This window comes from Danaus plexippus, chromosome 7 (assembly GCF_018135715.1).
Source record: "Danaus plexippus chromosome 7, MEX_DaPlex, whole genome shotgun sequence".
Classification (NCBI taxonomy): domain Eukaryota; kingdom Metazoa; phylum Arthropoda; class Insecta; order Lepidoptera; family Nymphalidae; genus Danaus; species Danaus plexippus.
In genome coordinates, this window is record NC_083541.1 from 3,597,915 (window position 1) to 3,608,843 (window position 10,929).

A 10,929-nucleotide genomic window follows, 5' to 3' on the forward strand; every position below is an offset into this window, starting at 1 on the left:
AGGGAACCGATTTCAATTTTACGAGGACATTCACATTGCAATCTGGAAGTAATGATATGTATGCATATGAAAATAAAAAATATAACCATAATGTTGATTTTTATTACCTAATTTATAATACTGTTTACGTAAATGATATCCATCAGTAAATCAGTCCATTAGTAATATACTTTTTAACATAATATATTGCTGTTTATGAATTAATAAAACCAAATCAAGCCGAACCTATAACAATCACGGCCATAACAAAGCTATTCATCGTTGATAATCACATGTTATTCAAAATGAATTTTGGAAATCATACTAACTCTCATTTATTTGACATTTAAATTTATCATACCAATCTGATACTTATTCCTTTTGCAATAAGATTCACATATTAATTGGAACAATCACAATAAAAAGGAATAAAGAAATATTCAATACGTTATTTACGAAGTCGATATCAATGCTGATATTACTTTGCCATTGTTTCCTTAGGAGTTCATTCCATGCCTTTGTTTCATAGTAAGAATAGGAACATTTAAACAAAAGAGTATTGATTTTCATCTCGCTATGTTATCATAAAAATATACAAGCTATCCTTGCTTCCCCGTTTTATCTACTCGAACATTAGTATAATATATGAGACTATTACCAAAACTCAGATAGAGATTGCACTAGAGGCGTTACAATAACAATAAAAATTAAGATATATCTGGCTGGAATTGTTTTTCTCATTAACAAGGGGTGTTTAACGTTTTATTAATTAAATATATATATATATCATTAAGTATAGTTCATACAATATAAAATACTAATGCATATCTTGTAAATTAATATCAAAATTCAGCATGAAACTCGTATGAACGTTCCAAAAAAAAAAACACAAGCGGATGAAGCTCTAAATGATACATATTCAAATCAATTCCTTCTATATGCGTTCAGAATGAATCAGAACTCCATTTCCCCGGGGTCTTCGTTTCCTATCGCGGAAGCACTTACCTCCGTCGTTTATAATCGCAAATGAAAATTGCACGACATAATTGAAAAAAGTTCAGGGTAGCAACCAGATACTTTTACAAATGTGATAGTATATGGGTTAAATAGGGTTATAATAATAATACATTTCATTATTACATTTACATGTAGAGACTTGAATATTACGATTCAGCAATTTTCATTAGGTCAACTTAACATATATCAGTTCAATTATATTAATATAACTATTCAACTTAAAAACTTTCCCAACAAAAATAATGATAGTAAATTCAATGATAGCAATATTTCAGAAGAAAATAAAAGGATAAAAAGAAATGAAGTAGAGAAACGTATTCCCAACATAATATGTTAAGATACAATGTACGTTATATTACTATGGAATTGATACGAACCTATCTAAAACAAGGTCTATTCATTCTTTATCTTTAACTACCCAATTTCGTCAGCATAAAAAGCGCTTTCTTGATATTTGGCGCTGTTTTCATCCTTTTTTACCTCAAAACCGTAGCTATAACACCTCTCTCGGGTGCGGTAATATTTGCATTTAGAGCGAACGACTGATATTCTGACCTTATCGGAGGAAGATTGTATTTTGGGGACGAATTCAGATGACGTGGCGCTAGAAATAACTTAAAGTGAAAATAATAGAGCTATCAAATACTTGAAACCATTTATATGTTCATGTTAACCAGCACGAAAAAACCTCTTAAGTAAATCGAGCTATGAATTTAAATCATTTTATTAAATGACATTGCTATATCGTCATTTCTAGCAGAATTCAGTCAATATATATTTACCGTCATCGTTTATATATAACACAAATTATCGAAATACTAATACAAAAAAAATGCTGTTATTAATTGTATCGTTTTTATAATTTACTGAATGTTTTTATTTTTAGGATTTAAGGAGAGAAGATAAGACGACATGAAGATAAGACAAATACAATAGAAATGTGAATAATAATAATAATGTTTTTCTACAAATCTATCAGCAAAAGTATAGGAAAATTTACAATTGGTGAAAATAAATAAATAAACATCGTTCAAATTCTGTGACACATTCAAATGCTACCAAAACATTCCTTTTAAATACCTAAAACAATATAACTTTCCTGTAGCCTCTCCACTGGATAAATATGTGGACGTATATTTTAAATTAAGTATTCCCGTAACAAAAGGGGAAAATGACAAAAATCTGAGAGCAAATTTCTAGCAACAAAAACACGCATACAAATTAACCACGAAACAGGATGCTCGTTACGGAGTAACAAAAAACCCAAAAAATATAACAGGTGAGGGAATTTTGAAGTGGAATATAATAATACATTTTGGTTTGCTTTGTGTCCAAATGCGGATCTTTATCTGATTACTGAACAACTAGCCAGCTCTTAAAATTTTAGTTCCATGGAATCTATAAAAACACAGATACATATTTAATTTCTTTTTGTTAAACGAGTAAAATTATACAAATTAAAATAACTAATAAATTGTAATACTTATATTAAATCTAATATATATAGATTTTAGATTATAGAGCATCATAAAAAAATCTAAGGAAAGGAAGGTTAATAAAAACCTGTTAGAACCCATGTATAAAACAATAGATTATTAACTTAATAAATATTTAAACATAACTAGAATACTGAGAGAAATAAGATAAATAAAGTTACATTTTAAGTTCTGGTTGGAGAATTTATTTAATTTGGTATTGACGTTTTTTATTGCACATTTAAATTCAACAGTAACGAGGTTGTATCTGAGAAATTAATTAAGTTCCTACAATAAACAACGCTTTTCATAACAATTCCTAATTGAATTTTATTAAATTTGTTAGAGTGAATACCGATAGTGAATATATGCAAATTATTCGCGACAGCTACATAGTGGCCAATCAAATTAACCGTCAGCAAAAACACAAACGAAAACGTGTTAAAATGCAGCCAAAAATATTTATCTGTTCCATGAATGTATGTATATACGGTTTTTTTTTTGTATAACATTTAAAACCTCGATAAACATGATAAAAATACCATTAAATAAATACTCATAATATAGTTGATATTGTAAATTGTTACAATTAAAAATTATATTTTACAAGTCGGAAGTTCCCTCGTATGAACCATTAGTGGCGTTCCTTTTACTAATCACCGACATTTTAATAATGAAACAATTTCCTAAACTGACACTATACAATACAGATATTATTTACACTGGTCAGGCGATGACTAACTCTTTTTAAAATGTCTATGATGTATCTGTGTGCGTCTTTGATCTAAAATCAAAGTATTACTGTTAAAGCTTTCTTAAATTACATTGTTTTATCTAGGTTTTGACTGATTACCTTTAAATGAAATCACAAAACACTAAAACACTAATTTCCGTCTAAAGGGGAAACTCACTCTCATATTGAGTACGACACCTCATTATATCAGCTTTTTTGATTTCATACAACCTAAAAGGAATATATTTTATTCACAATCTCATGCGGATGATCTCTAGATAGAGTCATAAGCCTTGCGTATTGGAAGGGACGTAGACTCCAATAGTGTATTTTGTTGCCTTAATTTTGGATAAACTTATGATGCAATAGGAACATGTATTTCACCTGGCATGTACAAAACATGGAACTTCATTTATATGTTTTAGAGACCCACAAAATAAGACCTTTGAGTGTGAAGAGCACAAATCCTTACTCAAACTATAACTACGCATGAACGTTCACAGAAATCGTCTAAACTTTGATAACTTCACATTGACTTGACTTCATATAACTTCTTTTCATATAAGTAAAAAAATATATCCTAAACAATAATATATTTTTTGTAAATTATATTAGATAAAAATATATATATTAATCGGAGGACACAGTATTCCATGTCTATGTGAAGTTGGTTGAGGAAGCTCGTAAAAATTTACGATCCTATTATCATAGAAAGAAAGACCCATAACGTTAAAAATTTATAGTTTCGTATTGTCCAAAATGTTATATGTAAACTGTACTCGAAGGACATCATCAGTTAAGATAATACGAGTATATATTTCTCCGTGTTCCTTGTTACTTTTATCACCTTTATTTCAATTAAATAATGTTTGTTTTACACCATCCACTAATATTGGTGCAATTATATTTAAACATCAATGCAGTGCTGAGGTAACATTTAATTTAAAATCTTACATTTAAAAACTTACATGTAAAATTTAAATTAAAATCGTGGTTGTCGTTTCTAATCCTGCTCGTGTCGATGAATTTTTCGTTCTATATTTTTTTAAATTTTAATATTTATTATTTTTAATTAAAAACACAATTTTAATCATTTAGAAGAATTTTTTTAATAATTTTATCTCACTTTTGAATGGCGAAACGGTTATGTCAGTTTACTTTTAAGATATGTATTTATTATAGCTTCCAATAACTTTCAACAAACACATGACAAACCGTTTTTGGGGTAAAATGTCAATATAAACATTTATACATGTAATGCGCATAGAGCCGTGGCGAAGAACCACTGATTAATTGCATTCAAAATTAAAACATTATCATATGTTACACATTTAACACATTATTAACTGTCCTATAATTGCATGGTATTTTTATTAAAAATTCGAATAGCGCAGTTAATGCTTTCCCGTATAAGGAATCAAAATTCAAATGTCTTACTACAAAAATGTATTTTAAATTAATTTAGAGCCAACATCATAATATACTTATTGTATTACAATATAAACAAAAAAATTTTTTGACATAACAACCGGGTTTTTGTAAATAACTTAGTAAAGTAGATGAAACTGTTGTGATAAAATTTTATTTTCTGTTTCAATATTTTATGAAATTTAGTCCCTAGTAATAAAGAGCAAATTTTTGATTACATATTACAAATTCTGTAATATGTAATCATTAATAATATTTAAATATCTAGCACTTCGATGTTTCCAATTAGCGAGCATAGAAACTTTGTGACACGAAACAGTAACTAGAGACCTCAGCTGCTCGTTAGAACTCTCATTGTTAGTTCCAAATTATCTAATTAATTTAGTCAACTGAATTTGTTTCTTTATTAAATCTCAACGGATCCATCATAGCTACGAAACTTATGACTGTAAGTGTGTTTAATTTGAGGTGAAGTGATTTCATAAGAGTGAAAAGTTTTTTGAGATAGTGCAATTACCATTCAGGGGAGTGATAGAATGGCTCTGTCTAGTTCTATTTCAAGAACTTATGAACACAATAAATATCTAACTGACTATGTTGCAACTAATATATATACAATATTGACTCTGTAATTACAGTATGTCCGTGATAACACATATACTATTACTATTCAATAGCCTGAACTGCACTTCCTTTAAAAACAAAAAAAAACACTTTTTGTTTATAATATTAGTAAGTTTAATCAACATATTTGTATCAGGAAGACAAAATATAAAATCAAAAATTCAAAATATTGTAAAATATTGCACAGAACAATTTAAACTTCCAGCATTTCCAATTCGTATCTAATGCCAGATGAATAAATCAATTTTTTTTTATAAAATATCAAAATCACGAAAATCGTAAACGATATCACGTACCATACGAAATCCAGTAATAGTTGATTACATATTCCATTCACATCGCTAAGAAATATATTGGGGAAATTTGATATGCAAGTTACGACTATTTTACATATGATATCTATTAACGTCGTTATTTTAATATAAAAAAAATATATCACAATATAATAAACAGAAGAAAACAAACAATGGAAAACAAATAAACCCGTTAATTTATTTATAATTACAAAAACTGCAATAATATTCCCAATTCATCACAAGGTAATATGATACCGTTGGTTCCATACCGTCCAATTAATACAATTTTCGCGTATGACTTAATTTATTATGAAAATGAAGCTTTACAGCAGATATTCAAAATGCGAATGATGCATTAAAAACCGCGATGAAAATTCATTATATTAAATCCAGTTTTATAACGAATCCCTGATAAGCATCGTAATTGTATTGGTTGTCCTATATGAAGCTACTCACTACTCAGGTAAGACGATAAATTGACTCCATTATTACGCAATCCAATTAAAATATCATAATAATGTAAATAAGATTTATTTTAAAAAGATTTTTCTTCTTGAATATCTTTATATGTATTGTCAAGTGTATTCAGACGATAAAGGTATATTTAATTGGTTGTTAAGTTTTTCGTTTAATTCAATAAATAGCTTCATGTTAATCCATAAATATATGTATTCCTTGAGCAGAATAAAAAGGGAAAAATTAATAATCTATATGTAAGGTCTTCGCAATTAAAACAATTATATCGCCCTAATAACTACTGTGGATGAATGAAAGCAAAAAAAAGTAGTTGTAAAATTAAACTCTTATAAAAATGTTGTCTATTTTAATATTTTTATTGATATAAATATATATGTTAGATTTATTACTTAGTTGATAACTGAATTAAAGTGGGCCTCTTTTTCTGCCACAGTATATTACGGAATTGCAAATTCGTTTTCAACATAAAACATTTACTGGAAGTGATTTTCATTTCACCACAAATGAATTTATTATATTTCAATTATTTAACATTTCAATATGATTATTGCAGGATTTATATATCATTATTAGGTGTATAATAAAAAGGATAAAGCAAATCTATTACTTAGAATTTGAATTCAATGGATGTGCCGCTTCTTGGTCTAAATATACCTTGTTTTATACCATCACGATTCTCGGACGTCTGCTTGTCTCAATTCAATACGACTCATATGCAAATTGTGGTGAATTGTTGATTGTCGTACAGATCGGCAAATAATCTTCCAAAGACTGTTATGGAAGGTAGAAATGGCTTTATGTGCAAGCTACTTTAAACTGTCAGTGATGTACTTAAAGTCTTGTTTGTTTTATATTTTTGATAGCAAGTATTGATGTCTTTCAAGTGACAATATATGAAAAGATATTTGTCAAAATCCATTTAACATAGTCGACTAATTGATTAAGTATAGAAAGACAAACATTATAATATTAAATTATAAATAAAGATATATTATAAGACCACTATTTTCGTATTAAAATACATACTTGAGACCAATTAGCTTAATAATACTTCGAGCTTGTATTGTTTTTTGTATTACATAAATTCAAATAAAATTATTTTCTTCTATGATTTTTTAAGAATCATTACATTTAATATATAAATAATTTTATACACAAATACTTAAGACCTAACCTTAATAAATATATAAATACATTGTATAGCTTAAGTCATCTTTGACAATGTATCTGTCGAAATATCTATGATTGCATCTTTCATTTAAGAGCATACATTTAAATAAATCAACGTGCAACATACTCGTGCATTATAAAATCTCAGTCGCATTAAATTATTATCCAAGAAAAATATAAAAAAATACAATTACATAAAAAGTTTTTAATGAAGTACTTTATCAAGCTTTGACAAGTTTAATCATTTAAAATTATATATTTATTCATTTAAAGAAATAATGAAATATCTCTTACGTAACTTCATTAAACCCTTCTAATCAAGATAGAATGTATTATGTAGTATATTATGCACAACAACTTAAGTCCCCACATGCTTGTTCGCGACACGTATCTCTTGTGAAAAGGATCAAAATTTTACAGTGGTCCGAGCGCATTATGAAACAACATTCACAGTTTTTTAACGTAGCTCACCAGATACTGTTTGTGGCGAATTATGGTCAGTTACTATAAATTGCTATATTTGAATAGTTTTTTGTATGAAGTCATTAATGTATTGTACATATATTTACATATATTTAACGAAAGGTTTCTCATATTTTTTAACCTGCAATTGCGTTATAATATAAATATTAACACTTCTACTGCCTTGGTTTTGAAGTTTATGACTTACGCCATACTATAGGGAATTCAGCTTAAAACGGGCTCAACCATCCTGCATTGTTGTTTATCTCATTACTCTTAATAGAATTCAAAAGCGTAAAGTCTTTAGTAAAATCATTAAATTCGTACGTGGAATCATCAAAGCCTGTTTTGCGTATCTACCTCTGTGTAAAAAGATATAAAGCGAAAAATGTTTTCTTTGTATGAGAGATGAATTAATGGTAGAACGCTATTTTCACTTCAAATGCTAGAAATTTTGAATTATATGATGTATTTAATTGAGTTCTGAAGCACGTTTTATACGAAGTATTAATGAACAAAATGCGAACTAGTCCAATTTATTCATTTCTTTTTTCAGTCTTTAGAGCTTGTTCTCTTATCCTCCTTGAAGTACGATATTATATAACTGTATGATAAATACAATCCTACAATTAATTGACGATTTTCAAGTATACTGAGTTGAACTTAGTTGATAATTGGATCCCAGCAAGTGCTCAACTAACGAGGTCCATGCATGCCAAAACACGAGGTGACTTTTGTAGAAATTTGCGAGTGAATGCAAACAGGATTCGTGATATAAGGAACCTGTTACGAATCTCTCATCCCGAGATGACTTGAATTCCTCACAAATTGGTCCTTCTATTCAATAGTCATAATATATCCCAAATGAAATCACGTTTTAGGAGCTCCATTTATACCTAATTGAAACTCTTTGCTACCAATCGTAATTAAGAATAACTGTTCATTGACACAGTTTAAAATAATTTAATTCGCAATTTTTCAATACCAGTCGTTTCTTAGGAAGTGCAAATCGAATATTTTATCCAATTGCAGTTAGAAAAATATTTAATAGGCTTAGTAAGAGTGGGACCTAAAAATGGTAAAAAACCATTGCATTCATCCGCAGTCCCGGCTTAGCCTAGTTAACTTTGAGTGGTTTAAGTTTAATCTAGTTTAAGTCGAGATCAACCTGGATCACTTCTATTTTTTATTTCAATTTCTTTTACCGCTCCCCAGTTATTAGCCTTTTGGTCTAGAAAGAATTACTTTTACCCCTTGTGCTTCAGGCGATACTCAAGGCAGAGAACCGGTGAGAAACTTTTCTAATTTTCTGGAGCTATTATTTTTTATAACAGGGATTGTTTACATTATGATGATGTAACCATTACTTTTTACTTATAAATGTTTTATAATAACAATAATTTAAAGTGATCTTATCTCTTAGAAAACGCTATTAACTACAAGTTTCCATATGTCTATCATTTATTTAATTACATCACCGAAATAATTAACTTTAATAAAAAAAAAAAAAACGGCAAATAACTTTGCAAAGTTAGCATTCATTAAGACGTTAAGTGAAGTCGAAACTTGGGTCAGGAAATTGAGCAATTTAGACATTATGTAGCGTGCTCTCGAATCTCATTTACGGCAAAAACAAATCGTTTTCAATAAAATTATATCTCAAAGAAACAATAATGGTCATTTATTTCCTAATTATTCGTATTTAATATTCGGTCCGTTCTTAGGATCTTTGTAAGTAAGTTAATTTTAATTATATTGGATCAAAGACAAATCTGAGTAACGATTCATTGTACACCTACAGAACCTTGTTTATTGAAGGTTATATTTTTAATTTTAACCTTATAAAGCTGTAACGAGAATATGATTTAATAGTGTTAAGGTCATTTATTCATTAATTACAAAATTCTGTAATCATGAACCCATAGTCTTTGAGACCAATAAATTATTATTACTATTACTGTATATAAATTTGATATTTAGGTTGTCTCACTATCTTTGACAAAAATTGAAATAAATTTGATATATTCGCAGAAAAAGAGGTTACTTATACGCGACACAAAACAGGGTACAAATTAGAATGTGCCCAATGAAATGAAACAAAGATAACGATATTTTATAAAGATTAAAACACTTGATCATTGTCTTTGCCCGACCTTCGTCAATGAACGTTTAAGTGTCGGCGAACGTAATTTGATTGAAATAATTCCATTTAAGATAGTTTGATTTGATTTTGAACAATATCAAATATTTTAACATCATAATAAAAAACTTGGATATTAAAGTCTGCTACGAGAACAGTATGCAATAGTTTGCAATAATCAAAACTTATGAATTTCATATAACAACATCATTATGACTTAAAAGCAATAGTTTGGATACAGATATTAAGTATAAGGTATAATTCTTATTTATTATTAATTAACTCATTACACACTTGGAGGCCCCTTCTTATTAATATACCCCTATAATTGAGATAATAAAGACAATATTAATTAGAACCTTCCCGAAAGTATAAACAAGGGATAGAAATACAAAATTTCAATTATATCCAAGCAGTTTCCAGCCTAGTTCTGTTTACATTTTGTTAACGGAATGAGAATTTATAACGAATTTTCTCCTCTGGGAATGTAATGTAAATCGTCGCAACATCTGTTTAAAGCTTATTTTTTAAGAACTCGGGATCAAAAGGCTTTGAAGGTAATAATGAGATATATGTTCTCAGAACCTTGTATAATTGTAACCAAGTGATATTGCTGGTTCGATTATTAATTAAGTATATGAGTATATAAACGTTTCTTAAATTATATAGAACTATGAAATGGATTAGCGTAAAATTTTACATTACCATGAATACTATTAATTAGAACGATAGACAAGAATCATATACTTACAGTTTGGCTAAATTTAACCAAACATACAAAGACTGCGAAAAGTGGCTAGTGTTTCTTTATTAATATCTCTGAATTCCTAATACGCAAGATATTATATATAACGTCAACATTCCAATACGAGCTTATGTAACTACAGGATCGATATAAACGCGTCTATATTGTCTATATTCGCTAAGCAAATCCGTAGAATGAATAAAAAAATCTAAGCTCCAGATTGATAGTATCGGCTTCAAATAGAATACAATCAGTTTGTCGTTGGATTTATAAGCCTATGTTTTCCTATTTCTATGTTCACGGTAAACTACTTTTTACTGAGACGTTTTCAATTAAGGGGACAACGAAAGTGATGACGAGAGAATTTCGACCAGCGAGAGGTC